The sequence below is a fragment of the Psammomys obesus genome, unplaced genomic scaffold (assembly GCF_907164565.1).
Source record: "Psammomys obesus unplaced genomic scaffold, mPsaObe1.curated_primary_1811, whole genome shotgun sequence".
In the NCBI taxonomy this organism is placed as follows: domain Eukaryota; kingdom Metazoa; phylum Chordata; class Mammalia; order Rodentia; family Muridae; genus Psammomys; species Psammomys obesus.
Window position 1 is genome coordinate 6,157,872 of NW_026586463.1, and position 14,334 is coordinate 6,172,205.

The 14,334-nt window shown below is 42.7% G+C and overlaps 1 long non-coding RNA gene across 1 annotated transcript in view; it reads left to right on the forward strand.

Annotated features, from left to right (window-relative positions):
* The first annotated feature begins 1,605 nt into the window (after positions 1–1,605).
* Positions 1,606–14,334, forward strand: part of LOC129672462 (uncharacterized) — a 37,476-nt gene continuing 24,747 nt past the window's right edge. Inside the window, exons 1-2 of the long non-coding RNA XR_008719502.1 lie at positions 1,606–2,010; positions 2,998–3,108. This is a non-coding gene — a long non-coding RNA (uncharacterized LOC129672462). The remainder of the gene's footprint in view (positions 2,011–2,997; positions 3,109–14,334) is intronic.

The window sequence follows — 14,334 nt, forward strand, 5'->3', positions numbered from 1 at the left end:
ACAATGAAAATAATTTCATGGTTGGACGTCACCACAACACGAAGAATTGAATTAAAGGGTAACAGCATTAGGAAGGTAGAGAACCACTTCTTTACATGGTAAAAGTGTCTTTGCAGATGTGATTAAGGATCTTGATGCAGAGCTACTCTGGCTTATCAGTCTGAATCCAGTGTAATGATAAGAGTTCTTATGTCAGTGAGGCAGGTGAGTAAGGGAAGGAGATGTGACAATGGAAATTGTTGTTTGATAGCCACCCCAGTAGTGAGAGCACCTACAAACCAAAGACAGGGTTCCATCCAACTAAGCTTGGTGAATATGAGATTTTTTTTTTTTTAACAGGAGCATGCATGACTTGAAGTGTGGAAGCCTCGTAAAAAAACCTGTACTCTTGAAGCGTCTCTTGTGCAACATACAAGCAGCTACACTATCGAGGAGTCCCACACCTATCAATTGCTATCTCTTATATCACATTGGGGAGCAGAGGGCACTCGTAAAAAATGACAGGGCCTTAGAACCTGGTGGGCCCTATGACATTATGACCCCTATGAGCCTCCATGCTCCCTCTGGGAGGAAATGCAAATAGGCTAAGTCATTTGCAGCTGATCACAGCTTCTGTGAGCCAAGACAGTGATGATCATGTCCAACTTGGAGGAAATAGCTATGTGACAAAGCAGAGACCAAAGCAATGGGGTCAAGGACCCATGGACTGTGAGTGACCTGTAGAAGCTGAAACAGGAGAGTCGCTAGGAGGAAATCAGTGTTGCTAATACCTTGACATCAGCTCTATAAGATTTGTTTTGGACTTCCGACCTCCAGAAATGTAAGATAATAAATTTACATTATAAACTAGTCAGTTATAATAATTTATTACAACAACAGGAAATTAATACTTTATTATGATTAAATAGGTAATTCCCATCTCTTCTCTTTGCTATAGAAAGATATTTATACATTTAGAATGATACATTATGATATAACCCCAGAAATATATTCAGAAAATATATTTTTCTAAAGTCCACAAAATCATTTATTATGGTGGAAAAATCAAGATGGTAGCATTACTTGAGTATACATTATGAAGGGGAAAAACATGCATTACACAATTCATCATTTTAAATGTGGGTTAACGGAACACAGATGAGGGTAGGGTAAAGGTGAATGAGTTATTTAGACACAACAGGATTGAAGAACATATGATCACATAGAGTCTGTGGCTGTATGCATAGGGCCAGCACAGGGTTAGGCCAGATGTGGTATTAGCACTGAGAGAGGGAAGTAGATACGAGCTCCCATTCCTAAGCAAGAAGATGGCACCACTGACATCCACTTGCAAAGGAAAATTCAGTTTCCTTCGACAGAGCCTCACTGAGCATGTTAACTACACTTAATGGTAGCCCGGGCCTAGAAGTAGATGGCTAACCCAAAACTAACTTCATGGTATTCTTGTAAACTTTTTGTCTCATATTGCTTTGTTTGAACATTTTTGGGGCATTTTTTTTTCCTTACTAGTCTCTGCTTGTATATTATGGTTTATGAGTTGTATGTGTGTGTTTTTCCTTTTTTTTTTTTTTATTTAAAATTTTTGTTTGTTTGTGTCATAGTTAAGGTTTTATTGCTGTGAAGAGACACCACGACCATGGCAACTCTTATAAGGGGAAACATTTCGTTGGGGCTGGCTTACAGTTTCAGAGCCTTAGTTCATTATTGTCATGGCAGTGTGCAGGCAGACATGGTGCCGGAGATGGAGCTGAGAGTTCTTGATTGGCAGGCAGCAGCAGGAGAGGTAGCTTGGGCATATATGAGACTGCAGAGCCCACCTCCACAGTGACACACTTCCTCCAACAAGGCCACGCCTCCTAGTAGTGCCACTCCCTCACTATGGGCCAAGCTTTCAAACCTGTACCCATGGGCCATACCCATTCAAGTCGCCGCAGTATGCATGCCTGTTTTCTTCCCTCTAAAGAGAGAGAGAGAGAGTACGTGGAGTTAGAGGAGGGGGTGAGCAAAGAGGTAAGGAGGATCTAGAGAGAGAATTTGGGGGAGGGGAACCATGATCCGAATATATTGTATGAAAATGTATTTATATGTTAAGTATAAAACATTTTATAATGTAGATTTATTGATTTTGAGTACTGTAAACTAAAATTATGTTAATAAAGAATTGGTGGGTAGTTTCTATGTCTTGAGGTTTTAAAGATTCACACACACACACACACACACACACACACACACACACACACACGAGTATATATACAAATCTGTGTCTACTCTGCTTATAGAGTTTAGGTCCAGAAAAAAAAAAAAAAAAGAAAATTGGAGTTAATAAATGTTTACTAAAAAGACTGAAATGGTAATTTGTACTTTTTGAAAATAAATTTCACTATGGAGCAGTTTCTCATCTTTGAGAGAGTAAATAGTTTCACCTAGCCTTAACAATGGCTACTGTTTTTCTTTATCTATGTGTTTTAAATAAGCTTTATTGTTAAAAGTTCATGCATAAAAATCAGGGAATGTAGTACCATCAACTCCTATGTTCCATTGCCCTGCTTTAACTCATCCACAGGTCTATTACAAGTTCTGTCACTCAGTCTCTTCACAATAGGGGTTATTTAAGAGAAAATTCCAAACAAAGACTTTTAAACAAAGATTTCAGTCTGGGCTGTGAAATGAAAGAGAATAAAGGAGTCTTTTACAAAGCTTAACCATGCTGAGAACATCACACCTAATAAATCTAACAATGATTTTTAAATACGTTAATAGAACTGGTTCAGTTTTTTTTTTTTTCCAGTAATCTGCATTTTTAATGAAACCCTACAGGAGGTTCCGGGCTTTTCTGTGAATCCCTGCTTTCAACATTGTTTTATAATGTCCTATTATGGAAGTGCAAGAGAACCTTTTTGAGGTTTGAAGCTGCTCAAACTGTTTATTCTTTGAACTGTTTGAACACCCACTAGGAGTGCTTGTAGACATTCGCTGAATCTGTTGTTTATTGAATAGTCAGCACATCTTATTGGAGGATTCGGAGAAAGTGAGAGACTTCCACAAGATTACAAAATGGAATAAAGAAAGGAGAACTGAAGGGGAAGGAGGAACAGCTTGCTACAGCAGGTAAGCATGGGAGCATCTTGGGCAGGGATCATGATTCTGAATGCCGAGGTGTGAGCAACTCTGCATCCTGGGTTAGCAACTCCAGCCAGAAGGATCTGAGAGCCAGATGAAAGCAAGGTGGTCTTGAGGTTAGAACTCCAGCCTGAAAAAGGGATAGGGTTGAGATGTTCTGGTGAACAAACATGGCACAGGTTAGCAAGGACTAGCATTAAGACTTCACAGAAGTGGGAGAGTGTGTGCAAATTCATACGCAATAGAGACAGAATGTACACACGCTTGCGCAGATTAGATGCACTTCTACTAAGGCAGAGAGTGATCTGAGCATGGGCTAGAGGTGTGGTCACTTCAGGGTCCTTGACTAGAGATAAACACTGCTGGCTTAAGAAGCGTTTTCCGATTCCAGTTTGTACTAGATGACAATGCTCTGCTGGCATTTCTGATTCATTATCTGTTGGGATTCTGAAGCTTTCCAGAGGTACACGAGTAGTTGCAGCGAAGGACACCTGCTTTATCTGGTCTCTCTCAGACCACACGGCTTGTAAATGAAAGGAGCTCTTTGAGAACAGAAGGGCTAGGCAGTGACAGCCACGGGCAGTACTTTTGATGCGGGACAGTCTGCTGACAAGCTCCTGACACTGAATCAAACATTTGGGACATTGGGAGGAAAGCAGGACCGGGATCCGGGACATCCAGATCGAAGACCTCATGGGACCCCAGTGCATTTCTTTCCTAAATATAAAATTGAAGTAATTACCAATCAAACACACCACTGAGATGAATAATGAAAAGCTAATAATTGTTTTCCTTCCCTTTTAAAGAAACACACCACATTCAGACGCCCATTTACAGACATTTTCAGTTAAAATGTCACATAATATTTGTTATATCAACAGAAGAATGGAAATTGAGTTGGCGGTGAAGCACTGCAGTGACAACTGTTGCCTTGGAAACTGTAGTAAGCAATCACAATTACAATTAGCAAGACTCCTACAAAGTGTGCATAAATACTCACACAGCAGAGATGAGTGTCACCCATCAGACAGCAGAGCAAGCCGTGGGACTGGCCTCTTTTTCTCTGTGACACATCCTGTGGATATTAAGGTTCTGGTAAGAGACACTGTGTAGCATCTTTGAGCGCAGGTGAATATATTCCTTTCATTTGCTGGTTTGGGGCTCCCAGCATAATGACATTTGACATACAGCAGATTAGACGGATGCTTCAAGTGACCCTTAGTTGAAGTACAGCTGGTCTTGAATGGACTTTTAAACAAAGCCTGGCTTCAGAAGAGAATGAGGCAATTGTACATAATAAATAATGCTGTGGTGCGATTACGAGGATGCTCTGGAGAGCAGTCCCGTGACACTGAGGGAATGGGTAAAGCGGGCGATTCAATCGCTTTCCGCTACTTGACTCTAGGTTTCTTCATTATTACCTTGGAAGTGTTCCTTTTGATTCAGTCTGCACTGTCAAATTGAAAGAAGCCACAGAAAGAGTGAGGGATAGGTCTGCTCCCGCTTTGACACCTCGGGAGAGTCCTGTCCTCCGAGTTCTTTCACAAACAAGGGAGAAGAGACAGTTAAGTCAGGTGTGGTTTGTGTTTCAAACAAAGCTTTGGAGGCAAAGTTATCTTCCTAGCAAAACCGTTGCTATTTTTAGGGCCATAGGGCATGCCAAAAACTCCATTCTCTTATACACAGTAGAATTTTTTTCTGTTCGGCTTGTCTGAGCATGTTGGCTGCCTGGGGCTCTCCAGTAAACACATGCTGTGAGTGGTTGCTATGATGTGGGGGCGAAGGGGGTGAGGGGGGCTGCGGTGTTGACATGCTTCCTCTGAGAGCAGAGGCCTTGACCCAGGCTTGAAAGAAGTCTGCTAAAATAGGGAAAACAAATGGCCTTGATGTAGATACTGAAATAATTGGAAGAAGCCATCCAGCAGAATCTGTAAGGAGAGGGTTGGGGAGGGAGGGTATAGAAGCAGGGGCAGGCCCAGCAAAGTGACCTCCCTTCTCTAGAGAATGTCAAGTGCTTCTGAGTGCTTCCACTAGGGCCTGGCTTTCTCTGCAATAGAGGCCAAGTCAGGTATTGTCAGACCTATGGGTTATGAATGCTTGCCTGTGGGAATGTTCTACTTGCTAAGGAGCAGGGTATCGCCCGGAACAGAGGGCAGCAATACTGCCTCAGTTCCCAGTTCTCACTACTCCAGGCCCTTGCCCCAGAAACTAAAAACTGCCTGGAATCAAATAAGGTCCCAACAGTCACAAAAATGTTACAAAACGGACAGGTAGAGTGTCTTAGGTTTCTCTCCTTATAATCTGATCAAGGTAGAAAAGTAAATTAGTTTCAGTCAAAACTGGAATTTCATCTTTCTGTTGTTTTATTTTATTTGAGACGGAGTTTTACTCTGCAGCTTAGCTAGCCTGGAACACACTGTGTGGTTCAGATTGGCACTGAAATTATGATAATCCTCCTGTCTCAGCCTTTTGAGTGTTTCTGTTGCTGGTGTGAGCCATCTCAGTGGGCCATTACTTTCAACAGCTCTGAAGGTGTAATTCCTTTTTAGAAGATCAGCGCTGTGCAGTCCTTCCAAAGAGAGGAAAGAGGCATGCCAGGGCTTCAACCTTATAAAAAGAAAAAAAGATAGGGTTGGGTAGGAGGGGTTAGGACGGTTGCTGGGAAAACATGCTCCTATTGTTCTCTTTGTGTGTTCTGTTGTTGTTTGTTTTTGTTTGTTTGTTTTGACTTGATATGAACTAGGTCATCTGGGAAGAGGAAGCTTCAATTGAGAAAATGTCTCCCTGGTTTTGGTCTGTAGGAAAGTCTCGATTAAAGATTGATGTGGGAAGGCCCAGTCCACTGTGAATGGTGCCAGCCTGGGAAGGTGATCCTGCATTGTGTAAGAAAGCAAACTGAGCAATCTGCGGTGAGCGGGCCAGTAGGCAGAATTCCTCCACTGTTTTTACTTCATCCAGGTTCTTGCCTTTGGTACCTGCACTGATTCTTTACCCAACCCCCAGAACACTAATGTTTTGCTTAATAGTGAACTCTAATCTGTAGGAACGTAATCGATCCTCCCTCCCCTAATTGCTTTGGGTCATGGTCATTATCACAGCAATAGAAAGCAAACTTGAACAGGTATTGTTGTCAATTATGAATACTAGGTTCCACCTACAACAGACAAAAGGGAGGCTTCTCAATTGCAGGGATTGGAAAGACAGACATCCTATGTGTGTATAAAGGGGATGACAATGGAGCTGGAAAGTACCAGGAGAAGCCTATTAACCAGGAGAAGCCTGTTTTGGAAGGAGCCAGCGCTCATGACTCACAGCATTTCAGGAGTTTGTTGCTCTCTGTGGGTGCAGCTTTGCACAGCCTCTCTGGGCTTTTGCTGTTCCCCAAAGCTCTACCTCTTATTGGGAACCCTCCAGGAGGATACAGAGGCTGCTTTCTGATCTGACAGCAATTTGACTCTCTGCTTGGAGCTCCTCTTGTCATTGTCGTCTCCTCTTCCTCCTCCTCCTCTTTCTCCATTCCTATACTCCCTTTATTAACGGAAGGACACAGTGACTGTCTATCAGATTCTCCAAAGGTCTTAGGTATCACCACAATTAGGCCTTAAGTAATAGTCCCGAGGTAAGATGTGATATTGAGTCATCTAGAAAATAGTATCAGACTGCCAACTGCTGAGGACCGTCTTAGTTTCTAACGCTTTCTCACTTTCACAACTTACACTCCCTGTAGAAATGTGTGCACGTGGTAACAAGCAGAGTGACACTGAAGGTAATATGAAAAGCGTAGGCCTTCCACCCATTCTCATCCGAGCCCCAACCTCCAGGGCAACTGTATGTCCAGGCTTCTAACTGTTGTCTTCTCTATTAGTCAAGGAATGCTAGAGGAACAGGACTAACAGAATGAACATACATTATGAAAGGAGACTTAGTAGGTTATACTTTATGTAACTATTATCTGGGTAGTCCTATTTTGGATGTCTGCACTCAGGAGAGGCCACAGACCTGATAGTTGCTTTGTGTGTGAAGCTAGATGTCTCTGCAGTTCCAAACTGGCACTTAAGACCTAGAAGATTCTTGGAGAGGTCTTCAGTCCACACTGGCAGACTGAAAAAGCTGGGTTCTGATGTCAATGAAGGATATCAGTGGCGTCATCACCATCATCATCATCATCAGCAGCAGCAGCAATAGAATAGAGGCACTCATTAGCAAGAAGCAAAGGCAGGCAAGCAGCAAGCACTACTGTACCCTTTGATCTCTTTGTCTCTGGGGTGATACCCAAAGATACCACCAACTTCTTGGGAAGGTTTTATCTTCTCAGTTAAGCCTTCCTGAACATGTCCTAGCAGAGCTGCCTCTTTAAACGATTGGCTCTCAGTTGCTTCTAAATGCAAATCAATTTAGCAATCGATATCAACCACCACACCCTCATAACTGTAATCGATGGCCTTCAATTTCTTGATGTATTTTGAACTTTAAACAATATTAGATGTTGACTCTCAGTTGTGAAAGACAAAGGCTTGGCAACTTTATTTCTACAGTATTTTGTCCTTACATTATTTTTTTTTAAATATTTCATTATGTAATGTTGTGATTACATAATTTCTGTCTAGTTTTGTTTTATTCCTTTTATATATTTCTACATGACTTCTCTCCTGCAAATTCTTTTGTGTCCCAGCCATGATTCAACTTCACATTGTCAAGATAATTATCTACCAAATTCTTTTCTCTTCCTCTTTCCTTTTTTCCTTCCTTCCACCCTCCCTCCCTTTCTTCCATCCTTCTTCCTTTCCTTCCTCCTTCTCTTCTTTTTTTTCCTCTTTGGAAATAAGGTCTTGCTCTGCGGCACAGGCTACCTTCAAACCCTTGAACCTGACCTGCCCGAGTCTCCTCACTGTGGAGATTATAATTGTGTACCAGTGTGTCTAACAATAATTAACATTTTAGTCAGTTCTCAAACCTCAGGAAATGGACTTTTTAGAGCTTTTGCTATAGGTTGAAACCAAACAAACCCAGGTTACACTATAGCTGTTCATATTGTTCACTGTGAAGCTGAATAGTGTGTGAGGTTACTACATTTCCTTCTATAAGAAAAGACTACTCAAGATAAAATCATAGCTTCAGTGTAAAAATTGTTCTTTGCTCCCATTTTTCAACAATTGCTTAAATTCTAGAATACTTCACTCATGAATCTCTCAACATCTTTTGATTGCTCTTTCTGTTGATTTTCCCTGCTGGGTTCTAGTAGACTTATGCTCTTCAGTCACATTTAAAAGCAAAGGCAGGAGGGGCTGGAGAGATGGGTCAGTATTAAATAATACTGGCAGCTCTTCCAGAGAACCCAGGTTCCATTTCTAGCATCCACACGGTGGCTTACAATCATCTGCAACTAATTGTGGAAGATTTGATGCCCTTTTTGGCCTCCTTGGGTATCAGGCATGCATGTGGAGTATAGACATATATGATGATAAAACACCCATACACATAAAAACAATAAGATAGGAACTTTAAAAGCAAATGCTCTGCACTTCCCCTGTCTTAGAAAGAAGGCTTTGTGCTTGGTTGTGAGCAAGAAGCTTGGGGTGTACTCCTGGTTGCCTAGCTTTTGGGTGAGTATACTGGAGTTCTTCCTTAGGCCACAATGATGACATATCTCTGGCCAACAGCATCTAACACAGAGCCTTTGCTTGTTACAGGCCAAAGTCTGTTCCCCTTCCATAAAGAAGCCTCTGGAGTTTTTGGTGGGGATAAATGCCTAGGCTGCATACAGCAGGAGGGAGAGATAGGGTACTCCCTGATACATCGCTGTGTGTGTGCAGACATGCCAAGACTCCTCCAGACAACCCAGTGTCTTCACATCTCCCTTTCTTGTAGCTAGAGAGCCAAGATTCTACTTCCTGCAACTCCCTCAACTGGGTTTTGGGTTGTGGTTCTGTGTCTTTGCTCTGTCTACTACGATCCCACCCATGTTCCACCTAGCAGAAATGTTTTGGAACCTCTCACTCATCAGTGCAATGGATTGAGTGTTTGTATTGCCCCTTCCTCAGTTTTGAACATCTCATGGTACCACCTTTGGGCCTATCACAGTGTCTCTTCATGTCACCTTCGTCCAACCACCAAGTCCCTCGGATTGACTAGTCCAGTGGCTGTCAACACTAGATAGATGCACATAGAATCACTTAGAGACTTCAAAATGCCAGTCTTGCCTCCATTTTAGTTTCTAAGGAGTTACTTCTGGGAATTGTTATTTACAATTTTTTCTTTATTTTGGTAAAATTTAAAACTTATGGAAAAGTGGCAAGAAAGGTATAAATATTCACATGAACCTGTATGCAGCAATTGGTCAGGGTTTCCTTCATTTGCTCTGTCGTTCTTTCTTTCTCTTTTTTCTCCCCTGACAATTTGAGGGTAAATCCTTACCTCTGGATGTTCTTCAGTATGTGCATCTAAGAATAAGACTTCATAAGCACAGTACCCATTACCAAAATCAGGAATGTAAAGTTAACTTCTGATCACTTGATGATGCCGGTTTGCAACACACACACACACACACACACACACACACACACACACACACACACACCTGGAAAATCTGCCAATTCCAAACCAAGAGACTTCCTATTGTTTGAAAATTGGAATAGGTGAGTGGACCTGACTCACAGCTGGGTCATTCGCCACTTACCTGGCCTCTGTTGAGTTAAGACAGCAATGTTTTCGGACCATGGCAGGTGTTCAGTAAACCTCCCCTCCCAGCTGTATTTTTTGCGGGGTGGGGTGGGGGGAAGGTGTCTGACATCCTTTTGCTTCTACCTGTCCATACTTCTTCAGGAGGGACCCACCATCCTGATCATCCTACCAGCTCTCACAGCCATCTTGAGGTTTTAAAGTCCGACTTATTTTTTTTTTTTGTTTTATTTTGTTGTTGTTGTTTTTTATTTTATTTTATTTTTTGAAACAGGGTTTCACTATGTAGGCTTGGCTGGCCTGGCACTGGCACTTACCGTGAGACTTGGCTGGCCTTGAACTCATAGAGTTCTGCTTGCCTCTCTGCTGGGATAAAGATGTGCGCTACTGGTGAAAGCCTGTCTTATTTTTAAATATCTAAAGACCAAATTCTGGTAACACTTCTTGCCTCAACATTCCCAGGCTGTAGGAGGGGTGCAAACAGAAGGCTGTCAGGTTATTGGGCCCAGGAACACCATGCAGAGAAACTTGTATGAGACCTAGAGTTAGACAGAGGTACCCACTGTGGAGGTGCTTCCGTGAGCCTGAAGACATGGCCCTGCCCCCCTCTGATCTTCACTGTCTAATAGACAGTCAGCAGTGAGGGGTTCTGGGAAGTGTGGCTCTTAGTTTCCCTGGGCTAGCTGCACATGGCAGGAAAGGAGGCTGGATACTCGCTCTGAGACAGCAGGAAGGTAACTGGGCTCTCTTGTAAATTCACCAACTTTCTCCTGGATGTTCAGGAAGTTTATAGAACTTGCTCTAAGGCCACCAGCAAGAAAAGACCTCTGAGCCCCAGTGATACTCTCTAGTGCTTTTACTGACGATTTACTTGTTTTTTTTCTCTTTGCAAAGGTATAAATAAAATTAATTACATGAAAACAGAAACTCAAGGACAAATGAAAGAGAGAACAAACAGAAAAGCTCTAATGGAGGCCTAAGGCATCACATCCTTTCCTTTGAAAACGCTTGTGGCCCTGCTTTAACACCCATAGCCACCTACCCCCATTCTGACTTGGAAAGTTATTATTTGATAGGCCTGTTATATTGAAAAGTATAGCTTGCGTCTTAGGTATCTCAGGACTTTATGTAACATTTCCTGTTCTATAGGATCTAACAACGTTGCTTGTTGAGAATGCTTATCAGCTACTTGGCTCTGCTGTGTGTGTCCATGTTAATTCCACAGAATAACTATATGAAGTAGGTCTTCTTTCTGGCTCCATCTTACTGCTTAGGGTCTGAAGCTTTGGATCTGAACAGCTGTAACTAGCCTGAGGTCACCCAGCAAGGAGGTGGCAGAAGATGGCTGAGGACGAATGTGAACAGTCTGACTTCAGAATTTGTACTTCCTCGACTGCTGCCGCCTCTTGGCCATGGACCAACAAAATATAGTCATTAATTATCTGCCTACAAATTATAAGTGTTCTTCCTCTCAGATGGAAACTATATTGGTGTTTTCAGTTTCCACGCATTTCTAAGCAAATGAATGTCAGTGATCTCCTCAGTGTTGGCCAGGTGGATCGGAGTGCCCCTTGGGGTCAGCTCTTCCGCATTTTAAAGTTGACCCTGCCACCTACTTGATGTGTGGTCTTGAAGAAGCCACTTAACCTTTCTTGCTTCTCAGCTCCAACTTCCATCATTGGACATTTACATAAGATTTGTTGCCATAGTAATAGAAAATAATACTGACCTATCTCTCAGGAGTGAGTGCCATGGGGATTGATTAATTTACAGCTGTGAAGAGCTTTCAGCTTACTAACTGCTAAACAACTGTGCAATCGTAAAGAGAATTTAAAACACCATCAGCCTGTGGAGCAGGCCCGCGTTTGATACCACATTATACGTTAACTATTAGGATTACTACTCATAATAAACCTTTATGAGGTACTTTAGGAGGTTGAAGTGTTTTTATGAGAGATAATTAGTTGTTCCAACCAGTTCTATGAGGTAGGTCAGTATTTTTATCATCCCTATTTTAGAAATCACATTAAATTGGCACGTGCATCATTAAGAAAGCCGTAAAATTTCTTGATATTTGGAAGCAACCTGTGAGTGGAGACAGTTTTCATATAGCTATCTCACCTAGCATGTGGATCTTGGTAGGACCATGGGTGGGTGGGGTATTTCATTCCCAGCTTACAACACTGGCCATTCTTCTAATCATTTTGATGTTCACATAGTGACTATGTAGAATTCCTTGTGATAGCCTCATTGTGTATCAGTCTGGTGCATCTAGGAAAAAAGTCAAGTCCACTCTAGATACTTCAATCAAGTGGCTGGGTGAGGCAGTGTACACCTCTAACCCCAGCACTCAGGAGGTAGAGCCTGGTGGATCTCTGCGTGTAAGATCAGTCTGGTTTACATGCGAGGACTGTCTAGAATGACCCTGTCTCAACAAAAACAACAAAACAAAGCAGAAGTGTTCACTGGGCTTGCTTTAGAGTCAGACAATGGAAAAATTGGGAGGGGGTGGTCAGAAGATCTCTCAAGAAGGAGAGGTCATATCTGACATTAGTCCTCAGGTTCCGTCTCACTTCCAGGTGTTGGGGAGCAGAAGGGAGGCCGTTAGGTTACCGAGTCCGGGAACGCTATGTGAGGAATCTGCTACAAGATCTGGAGTTAGAGGGAGGTACCTACCTGTAGAGATGCTCCCACGAGCCTGAAGACATCGGCCCTGCTCCCCTCTGATCATCGCTGTCTAATAGGGGGCAATGGGAAGTGTGGCTCTTAGTTTCCCTGGCAGGAAAGGAGGCTGGGTGCTTCATTGAGAGGCAGCAGGAAAGTAACGGGGTCCTCTTGTAAATTCACTAACTTTCCCCTGGAAGATTCATCAATGTGTTTCAAGGCCACCAGCAAATGGTGGACCTTCAATTCTAACTCATATTGCCAAGTGTCATGGGGGCTCCAGGCACCATCCTTGGGCTGAGTTGTGTACTTGTTCACCAGTGGGGCTTCAGTGGCAGATGTTGAGAAAATTCCTCTTTACCTACCTTCTAAGGAGAATGGGGATCAAATTAAATCCTCCATTTTAGGTTTGGGTCTTACTGAGGAGGCAGGGGAATAAGGTGGGGAGAGAGGCCTGCAGAGTCAGCATATGAGAAAAATCAGTTGGCAATGAGGAAAGTTGAAAACTCCAGCTTAGATCACAAAACTGGCTTATGCCGCTCGTACAGGCACAGAGATAGCCTGAAAGTCACCTATGGCTCATTCCATTACCAAAGAGTTCGCCCTGGGTGGAGAATTCAGATGTGTACTAGGAATACATAATATAAGGTGTTCTGTGTATCACACGGAACAGGCAGAGCATGCACAGAAGAGCCCATGCTATGAAAAGATGCCTCAAACTCATCACTTCTAAATGACTCCTGAAATCATTCCAACATTACACAAAATCCCCTTTCTTTCTGTAGCAGGCCCATTGGGCTGTTTAGCTCTGCTTTCCTTTTCCCCTCTAGCCTGCTCTTCCTCCCCCCCTCAGAAGTATGTTCTAAGTTCATAAACAGCTCTTGCTTTTGTCAGCTTTTGTATGTCTCTGCTCAGTTCTTCCTTAGGGGACACAGGAACCTGGAACTCCTGTTAGGGACAGCCAGCCTCCTCCTCCCATATTGTTAATACAACTCACAAACACAAGCTAGGTTTGCATTTTGTAAATGGGATTTACAAATTTTATGGAAGTACATATGAAGAGAAATCCAGGATTGAGATGAGATTTTCTTTCCTTGGAATATAGTCAGAGCTCCTTTCTTTGAGCCTGTGGCTGGGGGGGGGGGGTGGTTGCTGAGGTGGCTCAGCTTGCTGCCAAGGCTTATGACATGAGTTTGATCCCTGGGACCCACATGGTGAAAGGAGAGAACCAACTTCTACAAGTTGTCCTCTGACCTACACATGCATGTCATACATGGATACATACCCTAACACACAGAGATACACTCAGATACACACACACACACACACACACACACACACACACACACACACAGAGGGAGACAGACATTGAGACAGACAGACAGTCACAGACACAGAAAGAAAGACACAGAGACAGAGGTACAGAGAGATAGAGGCTAAATAAATGAGGTCATGAGTAAATGTAATTTATGAAGACTAGTAGAAAGTTGGGTGTGTCACGTGTCGGGTTCTTTCAGGCGGTGGTTGCTGCTCTTGCTGCATTCACATGGGTTTTCACAGAAGAGGTTAAAAGGATACTTGCAGCCTGTAATTCATCCTGAAATGCTTCAGAGAGTGTTGTAGGCTCTACTGGCCTTATTCTTAAACAGGGACTTGGCACACTGATATTGGTAATCTCATCATATCAAGAGTGACTAAACTACAATGCATGTTCATAAAATAGCTGATCAAAAATAATTCCATCCAGTTTTCTGATCTCCACCCTATGAGAAGGTGTTTTGATGTGTTAAAAGTAACATACCTGGTTCGGTAAACTGAGGTAAGCTTCTTTCTTTCTTTCTTTCTTTCTTTCTTTCTTTCTTTCTTTCTTTC